This window comes from Molothrus ater, chromosome Z (assembly GCF_012460135.2).
Source record: "Molothrus ater isolate BHLD 08-10-18 breed brown headed cowbird chromosome Z, BPBGC_Mater_1.1, whole genome shotgun sequence".
NCBI lineage: Eukaryota > Metazoa > Chordata > Aves > Passeriformes > Icteridae > Molothrus > Molothrus ater.
The window spans coordinates 20468288-20482321 of record NC_050511.2 but is presented as its reverse complement, the minus strand read 5'-3'; the positions used below and the strand labels follow the sequence as shown (position 1 = coordinate 20482321).

The 14034-nt window shown below is 47.0% G+C and overlaps 1 long non-coding RNA gene across 1 annotated transcript; it reads right to left on the bottom strand.

Annotated features, from left to right (window-relative positions):
• Positions 1–4372: 4372 nt before the first annotated feature.
• Positions 4373–12060, bottom strand: LOC129047028 (uncharacterized). Its single transcript, XR_008508974.1, has 3 exons — positions 12027–12060; positions 9637–9738; positions 4373–6260 (listed from the first exon to the last, which is right to left on the bottom strand). It is a non-coding gene; the product is annotated as an uncharacterized LOC129047028 (long non-coding RNA).
• Between the last annotated feature and the right edge of the window lie 1974 nt (positions 12061–14034).

The window sequence follows — 14034 nt, the reverse complement described above, 5'->3', positions numbered from 1 at the left end:
CATTTTATACACAAGACTTTCCAAATATGAGAAAAATATCAGGATTTATACTGAGCTGGTAGGTGATAAGTATTTAACATATATCAAAAGAATCTTACAATATATGGGACAGAAAAGCTATAGCAGACTGAACTTCAAGAAACTTTTTCCTGTCTTTCCTTGTATGTTTGAAACTTGGCCTAATTATCATGATTGCCATAAAATAAATAGATTAAAAAATTGAAAGGATGAAAAAAGAGAAAAGAAGGAAAAGGAAAAGGAAGATGAGAAGAAGGAAATGAAGGAAAAATGAAAAATAAAACCATTCATAAAATCTCTCTATGTGGTAGCATGTTCTCACATCCTGGTATATGAAAATACTTTTGTATGTGTAGAAAAATTGTTGAACTTTGAAATATGGGAATTGCTCCAAAGAAATTATCTTTGGTAGAAGACAAACATCCAGACGCTAGCATCCCTAACTAATTATTGTATTTCTCAAGTTTTAATAACAGAGACATGCTCCTTATTAAAACAAAAATATTGTTGACTTTCAAATCCATATTTTCTACTGGGAAAAATAATTTAAACTCAGAGCCTTTTTTTAATGACAAATCTGTATATTTAAAAGAGATTGTTTTTTTTAGAACAATCTTTTTTTTTTAGAACAATCTCCCGAATTGAACAATCTCCCATCTTTCTGATGTCTACCATGGAAAAACAAATCCATCAGTAAAATATGTGTTAACACATCCAGTAGACAAGGAGAAAATTGAGGTACTTAACAGACTTTTTGCCTCAGCCTTCTCTGAAACTCTCTCTTTTCACATCTCTAAAGTGGATGGAACTCAAGGCAGCACCTGCAGGAGCAAAGTCATACCTACTGTAAGAGAAAGTCAATTTTGATACCACCTGAGGAAATTGAACATACTTGAGTCTATGGGACCCAATGAGGTACATCCTAGAGTCTTGAGGGAGTTGGCCAGTGGAGTTGTCAAACTTCTCTCTGTGGTACTTGAGAATTCATGGCAGTCAGGTGATGTCCTGGGTGTGTGGACAAAAGAAAAACATGGAATCCATTTTTAAAAAGGATGAAAGGAGCTACCAACCTGTCAGCATCACTTCTGTGTCTGGGAAGATGATAACACATCCTTCTGGAAGCTGTGCTAAGGCACACGGACAACAGGGATGGTTGTGGACAACAGTGGTTTGAGACTGCCAGCATGGCTTCATCAAGAGCAAGTCCTGCCTGATCAACCCACTGGCTTTCTATGATAGAGTGACTCAGTAGATAAGAGAAGATGTCATTTATCTGGGCTTCTGTAAAGCCTTTGGCCGGGTACCCCACATCATCCTTGTCTCCAAGCTGGATTTGATGGGTGGACAGTGGTTAAGAGGTTGACTGGATGGCTGCATCCAGAGGGTAAGGGTCAAGAGTTCATTGTCTGTACAGAGATCAGTGGTGACTGGTGTCCCCCAGGGGTCCATACTGGGACCAGGACAGAGAGAGCAAGTGCACCCTCAGCTAATTTGCAGATGACACCAAGCTGAGTGGTGTGACTGGCACACCTGAGAAATGGGAAGTCATCCAGAGGAGCTGGAATGAGACTGAGAAGTGGCCCCACAAGAGAATATGAGTCTGTTATGTTAGACAGATAAAACGCCCCCAGAAATATCTGAGTTCATAAATACCTGCTGCAAATAATAGGTGGGAAACTGAGTCTGTTCACAGAATCACAAAGAGCAGAATGAATGGCTGGGGTTGGAAGGGATCTCTGGATGTCATCTAGTCTAATGCCCTGTTAAAGCAGCTTAACCTAAAACATGTTGCATAGTATTGCATCCAGTCAGATTTTGAGTATTTCTGGGGAGGGAGACTCCATGGCCTCCCTAAGCAATCTGTTCCACAACTCTGTCACCCTCACAGTAAAGAATCAGAGAATCACAGGATGGCCTGGGTTGGAACTGACCTTAGAAATCATCTAATTCCAAGCCTCCTGCTGTGGGCAGGGACACCTTTCACCAGCCTAGGTTGCTCAGAGCACCATCCAACCAGACCTAAACACTTCCAGGGATGGGGCAGTCACATATCCTCTGAGCAATCTGTTTCAGTTCCTCACCATCCTCACAGTAAACAATTTTTTCATAATATCTAATCTAAACCTACTTTCTTTCAATTTGAAACCAGTGATGTGTCAAAGAGTCACATTTCCCACCTTTGTAATGTTTGTAGAGTGTATTATTGTAGGGTGTAGAGTGTATTATTGTTTTTAGTACTCCAGGAGAATAGCTGGAGAAATTTGTGGACTGGAGTTCTCCCTCCTAGGCACATGCTTGCCCTAAAGTTTTCTCTTTCTGAGTGTGGGCAGCACATCTGACACTGCTCTGGATGCATCTGAATGATCCTGAGACACAGGCACCTCCTGAAGCAACCCATCTGTGCTGAGGCCTTGAAATATTGCATCACTGACCAAAAGAACCAAAGATGCTACTTCTGCATCAAATAGATTTTATTGTCTGAGTCATGTCCATAACCATGTTCACACATCTTCTAAGATGGGAAATTAGATGTATGCTTTGGCATATTTTTAACATTACAATTTTGAAATATAAATGCCAGGAAAATTGAATTGAATTCAGCTATTCATATTCTTCCCAGAACCTGGATTGTCAGTGAATGACAGCAGTACAGCCTTGATGTAAGCTGATGGTCCTGCACAGTTAGGATCCTGCACTGCACAGGATACATGCATTTCTAACCTTGCCTTGCAAAAAGCACAGGCTTGGGGTAGCCACAGAATCACAGAATGGCTTGGGCTGGAAGGGTCCACAATGATCATCTAGTTCCATCTCCCCACCATGGGCACGGATACTTCCCACTAGACCAGGTTGATCAGAGACTCTTCCAGCCCTGTCCTGAACACTTCCAGGGATGGGACATGCACAACTTCTCTGGGTGACTGGTTCCAGTGTCTCATCACCCTCACAGAAGATAATTTCTTCCTAATAGCCTAAATTCCTAAGCCTACTCTCTTTTCACTTTAAAGCCATTACCCCTTGTCCTATCACTACTCACCCATGCAAAAAGTCCCTCTCCTGCTTTCTTGTAGGCCCCTCTAAGTTCTAGGAGTCTGCTGTCCAGTGTAGGTATGTGCATTTGGGTTTTTTTAAATTTTCCATGTTTCACCTAATTGCATTTTTTAGGCACTTCTGATACCTGCTTAGATTCTGTGTGTTTTCTGCAGTATCTATTTTAAAACATTTATTCCACTTGCACATATATCTCTCATTTTCACAAGGTGCTAATATTCTTTTGTTCTGGTTTTTACCTACCATTTTCTTATTTGCATTCAATTTTTATTTTTTATTTTAATTTGTCTGTGCTTTTTTCTTTCATTTATTTACAAAGTATCTTCTCTTTCCATCAGACTTCTCTCTTTCTCTCTTAATTTCTGAGCCGAGCAGAAACATGTAGACTGTATCTTTTGCTGATTACAGGAATTCCTATGAGATGACTACTGGCTGTGGTTTCAGCGGGCCACCAACACATGAGGAAATGTAAAACCTCAGCTGAGATCCATTTGATAAACACTGCACTGAGATTGCAATAAGTGCAAGAAGCTCGAATATCCAGCAGAGGGAGTAATTTCCTCAGCTAATATCCCTCTGCTCGGCATGCCTTGACTCCAGCCTCGAGGACAGAGCATCAGCGTGTCGGCAGAGGCATGAGAGTAGAACTTGTAAAATGTGCAGCAAAAACAGAGAGCTAAAACACAGTATGTAAACTACCTAAACGGAAAAAAAGAACTATCTTGAAATGGCTGTAATTTTTATCTAACTAGTAAAAAAGTTTGAAGAATTTAGAAGAGGAGATTCAAAAATAATGATTAACTGGCATGGTGGTCTAACCCCAGTGGACAACTAAGTACTGCTCAGCTGCTTGCTTGCTCACTCCTTGATCCACATTCCCCTGGTGGGGAGGAAAATCAGAATAAAGGAAAAGTAAATTCATGTTAGGACATAAGAACAGCTTAATAATTGAAACAAAATAAAATATTATTACACTACAACTACTACTACAAGTACTGCTGCTGCTACTCTTCCTACTACTACTACTACTAATAATAATAATCATCATGATGAAAAGGTGCAGCAGTGCAGCTGCGAGAGAGACGTCTGGCTAGCTGGCCAGCACCGCTAGCAGCACAGGGGGGCACTTGTCCCGATAGCTCGGCTTCAGGACAGCGCCTAAGGCCAACGCCCAGCGTTGCGGCTGTAGACGTTGCCTTGTGCAGGACGAGGCCGTATCAGAGCTGCAACCAGTGGAATAAGAGGGCGGACTCCAACTGTGGTTAATCCAGGCTTTAATGGATCCCACAGGAACCAGCAGGAGAGGACGGGGAGGGGGGAACGACAGCAGTTTTTAAAGGGTGGAGAATGTAAGGGAGGTGCTAGTCCTTGGACCAATAAAGACACAGTGGGGAGTGGGGTCCAAAGGACTGACATGGGGAAAACACCAATGGGGACAATTCTGAGGAGGGGCCCCGGTCCCTGGACCATTTATCCAACTCTCCAGCTGGAAACTTCTAGCAACAAAGGTGGGAATGGAGAGTGACTGGCAGGGCACCAGGGAGGGGTTGAGGAAAGGATACATTGGTTTGTAGGGAAACTGGGTAGGAGTTTTAAAAGATACAATGACAACTGGGGTGGAGTTAGGGTGACAGACACTAACAGGGAGGGGAGAGAGAACCAGGGCAGAACCATTACCAAGCATGGGGGGAACAGAACAGTCCAACTTTAGCAGAACACAGGTCAACATCTCCCCCTTTTTCGTTAAAAAAAAAGAAAAATAAATGAAGGCCTAAAAGGAAGCAAACTGCTCTTGATTATCAAGTTCTGAGTTGGCATAGAGATCTGTAAACCAGGGGTGGCTCATCGGGACTGGCGCCCATTGTTCTTCCTCAGCATCCTGAGCTCAGCTGGCTGTCCATCCTCTGAGGCCATCACCTGGTTGATGTCTGGGGAGGATGTCAACTTAACAAAGAGTCTCTTGACTAAGCTCCAAATAATGGAAACAGCAACTGAAACTACAAATAAAATTAAAAGAACCAAAAGAACAGTCCTTAAAATTGAACCAACCCAACCAGAAAGGCCCCAATTTTTGAAAATGTCCCCTAGCCAGTCTGATGTTTCTTGCTTAATGTCATGGACAAGATCCTGCATTCTTTTGATGGATGCTCTCACGTCCTCGGCCTTTGATAACAAATTCAAACAGCAGAGGCCCTCGAATTCTTCACAATGATGGTTCTGTAGAAGGAGTAGAAAGTCAATTGCCGCTCTCTTTTGAAGAGTCGCCTTCCTTGTTATTTCCTCGTCTGCTAGGAGGTCCGATAGAGTGGCTGATGTAAGATTGGCCTGCTTAACAACCCAACACTCTAGGTGGGCCAATTCACCTAGAGACTTAGCTGCAGATACCCAGGGCAAAAACAATGTAACTGCAACCGTTTTTTGCCGTCGACCCATGATTAATTTCAGAGTCACACTCCGGGTTGAGATCCTTAAGATTGCTTTTAGAACAGGCCAAATTTTGTGTGACACTTTTCGTTATCCAGTCTCTAATTTGGGTCATGTTGGGTGTAAACAGCAACAGCCTCCCAGCTGTGCAGGGACCTCCGACCAGGTGAGAGGGGATGCCTGCCCAAGCTCAGTCTCCGCAAATGAAAAACACACCTCGGGGGAGAGCCAGGGGCTTGCTTCCAGGAGCAGATGGTGCATTGATTTTGATGGTACTTCTACACCATTTCTCAGCATCATACTCATTCTTAGACTGCCGAACCACCTGAAATCTATGGTTTGTTGGAATTGGGGTAAAGGGCAGAAGAAACTGAAAACAAAGAGAGGCGTTGGCGGAGCCGAGCAACTCAAATTCCAGGGGATCAGAATCTTAAGGGGTCAGCCCTTTGACTCCATTCCTCCAGGCCACCCTGTAATCTAAGTGTAACGGGAGGATGATCTCTTTAAGAGATCAGGGGGAAAATGAGGTGGCCAAAGGAAAGGGAAAGTCATCGGGAGGGAGAGGGATCCCCACAAGGCACGACGACATCGGGTCCTCTGCTGAGCTGGTGTCTAGGCATATATGGTCCTGGCCGAGGGTTTTGGCAAAGGTCTGCCAGACACTGGTTTTCGGCTGGGGGATGATCCATGGGTCTGATGGTGGAATAATGGACCAGAGGGCTGTGACCAGCAGAACAGCCGATAAAGGAGCCATCCGGTGGGAGTTACTAGAACGATAAGAGAACAGAATTAACAAAAACAGGATTTATAAGTTTGGTTCTGCCCCTAGAGGAGGTCGAGGTTTAAGTGAAAGGCTTGCGCTTCCTCCTCCAACAGACCTCCTCGACCTGTGCCACAACACTGACTTGCTTGGATTTCTTAGGGAGGAAGGGCCTGACCCACTTAGATGGTACCCACTTTAAGCCTGAGGGAGTGGATACGCAAGTGTACCCTCTCCCCCAAGTAATTAGGACATAAGGCCCTTCTGTCTTCCAGGTCTCTGGATCCTTAACTAGGACCAGAGGCCTGGCCTTTAGGTGCAGCTGCTCATGGTGACTGAAGTGCCGCACAATAGGAGGCTTCAAGTTATCAAACGAGCAATTTAGAAAGTTGATTGTAAAAAGTGCCTTTGACAGCCGGACGTGAGGGGACTCCACCTTCACAGCCGTTCGTTGTTGCTCAAGTACCCTCTTTAGGCTCTGGTGGGTCCTCTCCACCACAGCTTGGTCTGTCAGGGAATAGGGGATGCCTGTCTTGTGCTCTATTCCCCATTGCTGTAAGAAGCTCCTCAGCTCCCTGGACTTGTACGCTGGGCCGTTGTCAGTTTTGATGACCTTGGGGATGCCCAGGACAGCAAAGATGTTTTTCCACGTCAACTGCCCTCTGCCCAAAGATGTTTTTCCATGTCAACTGCCCTCTCCTCTGTGTGGGCAGAAGCATAGACTGCACCAGAGAAAGTGTCCACGGAAACATGAACATAACCCAGTCGGCCGATAGAAGGGACGTGAGTCACGTCTGTTTGCCACACCTCACAGCTGGACAAGCCTCTGGGATTTGCGCCCGAGCTGAGGGACGGAAGCTGATGGGATTGGCACTGGGGGCATGTAGCCACAATTGCCTTGGCCTGTTCTCGTGTAAGTTGAATTGACGAACGAGGCCAGGGGCGTTCTGATGGAATAGCTGGTGGCTAATCTTTGCTTGGCTGAACACATCCAGGAGCGGGGCCATCTGGACTGGAGCAGCAAGGGCATCAGCTCTTCGATTGCCCTCTGCAATGAACCCTGGTAGGCCGGTGCGTGATCTGACATGCATCACAAAAAAGGGTTGCTCTCGGCCGGAGACTAATGTAACCAATTTCGAGAGCAAGTTCAACAAGGGGATGTTGGACACCTCTTGAAAAACTGCATTTTCTGCCCTGGACACTACACCTGCAACATATGAGGAGTCTGTAGCCAAATTGAATGGTTTGGAGAACCTCTCAAAAGCTCTGATGACTGCGTCCAACTCAGCTACTTGTGGAGAACCCTCCACCTTAGCAATATCAGCCTCCCACTGCTGAGTTTGAGGATCCTTCCAAGTCATCACAGACTTGTGGGATGATCCAGATGCGTCAGTAAAAACCTTCAAAGGGGTTCGGCTCTGAACCCTTTTTAATGATAATGTAAATTGGACATCCTGATTGAATAATTTGTGGGCCAGCCAATCAACAGCAATTTGGCCAGTGTAGCTGTCCAGTGCAAATTGTAACATTTTGTTTTCTTCCAGCAGTCCATCAAAGACTTCCTTTTTGAACTGGCCCGATCGTAATTGAATGGGAATGTGAATGCAGTCAAAATCACAACCTGCAAGCTCCCTGATCCGTGATCTTGCCTTGCGGATCAGTTCTGCCACCAGCTCCTGTGGCTGTGTCATTCTCTTGGACCGATGGTGACTGAGAAAAACCCACTCTATAATCAAGAGAGAGTTTCTCGAGCCTTGGTCCTTGCCCCTAGCTGACTTGTCCCATTGAAAAATCATGCCGTGTAGGTGTGGCAGTTTCCCCAGAACAATGAACTTAAATGGCAGACCCAGTTGATTCCTCTGGGCCTGCCTGGTCGAGATGGATTCCTGGATTTTCTCTAGTGCTGCCAGTGGCTCCGAGGTAAGCGACCTGGGAGAACTGAGCTCCTCTCCCCCTTTCAGTAAATTGAAAAGGGGGGCTAGGTCATCAGTTGGAATGCCCAGCCAAGGCCTTACCCAATTCAAAGATCCACACAGCTGGTGGACATCCGCCAAGGTCTTAACATTAGTTTTGATGGCCAATTTTTGCAGAACAAAGGTCCGCCTAGTGATTTCCAAACCCAGGTACTTCCAGGGTGGCATCTGCTGAATTTTGTCCTGTTGGAGCTCGAACCCTGCAGCAACCAATGCATTGATTATCAGGTCAAGCGCGTGGGTAAGTATGTCGTCAGTCGGAACACAAACTAATATGTCATCCATGTAATGGTAAATGATGACATCCTCCACAGCTGTATGAATTGGGGACAGCAAGCAGCAAGGAAGCCACGTACCACTGGCAGATGACAGGGCTGTTTTTCATTCCCTGCGGGAGAACATATCAATGGTAGCGTTTCCTTGGGGCTTCATGGTTGATGGAAGGAACTGTGAAGGCAAAACGTGGTGCGTTGTCAGGGTGTAGGGGAATTTGGAAAAAGCAACCCTTTATATCCACTATGGCCAGATTCCAATTTTGTGGGAGCATCGGTGGGGACGGCATCCCTGGTTGGAGAGGCCCCATATCTTCAATGATGTTGTTAATTTTGCGGACGTCGTGAAGGAGCCGCCACTTATCTTTATAAGGTTTTTTGATTACAAACACTGGAGAGTTCCAGGCTGACGTGAACTCCACCAGGTTTCCTTTAAGTAGCTGCTCCTGGATGAGCTCATGGAGCACTTTCAATTTTTGTTTGTTGAGTGGCCACTGTTCTACCCATACTGGTTCATCCGACTTCCAATTCAGTTTCTGGGTAAAGTGCTCCTCAGTGATCACTGCCCGAAAACCTGGGGAGCTGTTGAGAGGTCAATTCTGGCTCCCTATTGGGCAAGGAGGTCTCTCCCCCACAGGAGTTCCATGTAGTCTAAAACAAATGGGCGTACAGACGCCAATTGCCCATCCAGACCCTGAATTTGTACGATGCTCTTCGATTGTTGGGCCAATTGCATGCCCCCAACACCTTGCACGCATCCAACCACGTCTTGCAATTCCCAATGTGACGGCCATTCCCGAGAGGGAATGATCGTCACATCTGTCCCTCTTTCCAGAGGACCTTTGATTGATTTCCTCCCCTCAAAAGCTGACAGGTGATTCTAGGTTTTTCTCTCCCCAAGACCAGAGCCCAGGCTACCGTAGGAGGGTTACCCTGCCGAAATGGGAAAGGTAGCTCTGGACTCAAACCTAGTTCTGGCAGCGGGATGGCTTGAGCCACCACCTGGCCTCTGGGGAGGAAGAGGGGAGGGCGGACACAGTACAGCCCCATTGAGAACTTCCCTGGGTCTGATGTTAGGAGATCCGGGACAACGTTAATCTCAAGTGGAGTGAAATTTGTGTCTCCAACCACGACATACCTACAGCATCTGATCTGTCTGCAGTGGCCTGGGCACTCTGGGCACACAGTCATGAGGTGGAAGTCGGAGTTCCTTAGGTGGAGCGGTCGAGAAAGCTGCAACCTGAAAGGAGCAGATTTTGAGAGTGTGGTTAAAATCGGTTTAGGTTTGACACAATCCAAACAAGTCAAGTCCGGTAATATGAAGTTGTGTGAGGTTGTGGACGCAGGCGGTTCTCCTCCTTTCCCCTCCCTGCAAGATTTTACCAGGCCCACCTTATTTGTATCGTTGTGCAGGGGGGGGACTGCGCTCGGATATTAGTTTTTTTGTGAGGGATTCCCCCGATGACTTTTCCCTCTCCTAAAGTCTAAAAACTCCAGCCTCAGGGGACAGTCTGGCATCCAGTGCCCCAACTTTCCACACAGGTGGCATGGGGAAGTTGTCTTCCTAGACGGTCCAGAGGTGCTGGGTTGTGGCAGATGGTTGGTTGCAGGAGTGGCAGAGTCTACCGGTGAGACATCCACAGTATCTGCGGCAGCAACTCGCCGAGGCGGTAGCCGGGCCTTGTGGTCGGGGTCACCTGGTGTTAAGGAGACCCTGCACGCGCAGACATCGAGCATCTGCTGCAGAGTGGGCGGAGGGTCCAGTGGAAGGTTAAGGATGGCATCTCTGCAGGCAGCATTGGCATTCGTAGAGGCCACATCTTTAAGAAGCTCCCTCCTGGTCTCCTCACTCTTCACCTGCAACTCAATGGCTTTTCAAAGATGCTCGACAAAAATAACAAATAGCTCGTCTGCGTGCTGAATGATTTTAGAATATGAAACGTGAGGTGCAGCTGATGGCAGCCTCAAGAAGGCCTTCTCAGCCACTTTGCCACTTTCTTTTAGGACCTCAGGCGGGATGACCCTGGCCTAAGTGTGCCTGTCAGCCCAGTTTCCCATCCTGCACAGGTGATCGATGGAAATGATCTCCCCGTTTACATCATGTCCTGTACGGGGGTTCTCCCACAAAGATGGGAGGACCTCCACCACCTCCCTTTTCCATGTCACCTCCCACATTACAAACTCTGTGGGGTTGAGGAGGCATGAAAAAAGGCTCTAGAGATCACAAGGAGTGACCTCCAACCCTGCTATGGTGGCCCTCAGGATCCCCCAGAAGTATTCACTCTCCTGGGAGAAATTCTTTTGTGCCTTGCAGAGCTCCTTTATCTGGTGGTGGGGAAAGGTGGGGAAAGGGGTCCACTGAGCCCGGGTTCTTCGTTTCCCCTCAGGGTGGTAGGTGACCGGAGCCGCAGATGGAATGGAAGCCGGCTCTGGATTTCGGGTTCTCATCACAGTCGTCCCCCCCCCACCCCCCCAACACTGAAGCGTGGGAACTGGAAGAGGGAGGGGAAGGGGAGTGGTTGGAGGACTGGGCAGAGAACTGGGCGGGGATTTCAAATGTTAGGGTTCCCACCTCAAGGGAGGAGTCAGGAGGCAGAGCTTGGTACAAGGCAGGAGAAATGGGAGGGACCAACGAGGGAGGAGGGGCAGAGGGAAGTTGGGAGGAGTCAGGGGACAGGAAGGAGTTTGAGAGTGAAAAGGGTTATGGGAAGAAGAAGTGGCAAGGGCGGGAAAAACCATGTGGGTCCCTCCATCTTGAGCTCCATAGGAGCCATCTTGTGAGGGGAGCCGAAACTGAACCGAAGGTCTTCTAACTGGGGACTTACAAACTGTTAGATAGAGAGGAAAGGAGATGAGCACTGGGGAGTCTGGCCAGGACTCCTCAGGCGGGGGGATTGGGAACCTTGAGGGGAGCCAGGGAACAATGGACACCCTGTGCCGTGCTGGGGCAAGCTGTTCCTCTCAAGATCCCAGCTTTAGGGAAAGCAGAGGAGGGAAGAGGGCTCGGAGCAGGGAAACAAGGAGAACTGGGGGACAAACTGGTAACTGAGGATTGTCTTCCCAATTTCAATGCTGATTTTAATATTGATACAATATGAAATGTCCAATAGGTGATTTCTGCCAAAGAGGAATCCCCTGATTTAATCGCATTTTGTAATTTAAGGTAAACCACGTCCCAGAAATTGGGATCACAAACTTGGTCCGGGGAAACCTCCAGAAATTGGGTAGACATCCATTTTATTAATTTTCTTAACTCTTTCTTTGGGATAACAAAACCCCCCCTTGCAAGGATCCCCACAACTTGGGCAGAAGCCCTTTTTTGAGTCGCCGACAAGCGAGCACTCATATTAAAAAGGTTTTAAACTGCGCGACTCAGAACACCCTCTGCCTCGGAAAAAGGTTAAAGAAAACAAGAAGGAGCCCCACACCAGTCCCTGTCAAGAGAGGGCTGCACAGCAGAGGAAAAGAGAAAACCCCTTTGGAGACTAACTGGTTAAAAAGACAGAGAGAGAAAAGAGAAATACTTACAAAATCCAGTGGAGGCCAAAAGAAATCCGAAAACCGTGGTTTCCGCTGGGGGAATGACTCCTTGGGTGCGAGGAGCCGCCGTTCTCGGTCCCCTGGAGCGCCACCCACCAGAAAGGGGTCTGCTCCCACAGGGGTAGTTTGGCGGCCAGTGAGATTAAAAATCTCATCCGCAGGGTCCAGCGATGCTCTCGGGCCCCACGTTGGGCGCCAGGAACTGCAGCAGTGCAGCTGCGAGAGAGACGTCTGGCTAGCTGGCCAGCACCGCTAGCAGCACAGGGGGGCACTTGTCCCGATAGCTCGGCTTCAGGACAGCGCCTAAGGCCAATGCCCAGCGTTGCGGCTGTAGACGTTGCCTTGTGCAGGACGAGGCCGTATCAGAGCTGCAACCAGTGGAATAAGAGGGCGGACTCCAACTGTGGTTAATCCAGGCTTTAATGGATCCCACAGGAACCAGCAGGAGAGGACGGGGAGGGGGGGGGGGCTACAGCAGTTTTTAAAGGGTGGAGAATGTAAGGGAGGTGCTAGTCCTTGGACCAATAAAGACACAGTGGGGAGTGGGGTCCAAAGGACTGACATGGGGAAAACACCAATGGGGACAATTCTGAGGAGGGGCCCCGGTCCCTGGACCATTTATCCAACTCTCCAGCTGGAAACTTCTAGCAACAAAGGTGGGAATGGAGAGTGACTGGCAGGGCACCAGGGAGGGGTTGAGGAAAGGATACATTGGTTTGTAGGGAAACTGGGTAGGAGTTTTAAAAGATACAATGACAACTGGGGTGGAGTTAGGGTGACAGACACTAACAGGGAGGGGAGAGAGAACCAGGGCAGAACCATTACCAAGCATGGGGGGAACAGAACAGTCCAACTTTAGCAGAATACAATACAACAAAAAGGAGAGAGAGAGAGAGAGAGGAATAAAAGCCAAGAGAAACAAGTGACCCACAATACAATTGCTTACAAGATGCTGACCACTGCCCAGCCCAGCCCCCAGCAGCAGTCAGCCCCTCCTGGCCAGCTCCCTGCAGTTTACATCCTGGACACGATGTTCTGTGCTGTGGAACGTCCCTTTGGCCTGTTCAGGTCAGCTGTCCTGGCCGTGCTCCCTTCCAGTGCCTTGTGCATGTGGTCACTGTCAGGGAATGGGACACTGAAAGTCCTTGGCTAAGGGTAAGCATTGCTCAGCAGCAGCTAAAACATCAGTGTGCTGCCAGCATTAGTCTCATGCTGACTCCAAACACAGCGCTGAACCAGTGACTAAGAAGAAAATCATTCTATGCCAGCCAAACCCCAGCTAACTAGAAGTGTGAAGTATTGTGCAAGAAATATTTTTAATCAGTTGTGGTGATATTTGTCTTCATGATTGCCACAAATCAAATATTGATGAAGTGATATTCAGTCTGTGAAAGGGAAATTTATTTAATTACTGGAAAATATAATTTATCATACCAGTTCATTAAAGTGTAAACTGAAATGCTACCTCTTTTTGTTGGAATACTTACTGGTTAACAAAAATTTTACCACTAACTATGATAATTATGTAAATAAATTATAAAAAACCCCCAACATATAAAAACTGATGTTTGTAAAGAGAAATTAATTTACTGGTAGTGCCTGGATTTTTTTCAGTTTGTACTGACCAAGTAGCAAGGCGAGAATCTCTGAATGTTTTGCATAATGCTTGTTATTAATAGCTCCAAAGATTTTCCTGAGGTAACGTCCTGGGAATGAACAGAAAAGTCAAATTGACTTATCCGTGAGTTGTCAACATTTTGAAAGCAGTCATTGATCTCTAGGTGTAATTAGCATTAAGAAAGGTGTTGACTATACTGAAGTATTTAGCTATTGCTTTCTCTCAGTTTTGACTGGAAGCAGACAAGGGTGAATAGAGATGAGACAGAAAAAGTGAACTAACCTGAAAAGCAACCCAGCAATTAAATTACCCAAAGCAGCTTTTGATTATGTTTGATATCCTTCCTCCCTTCCATAATTTACTGAAATTAGTTTTCGA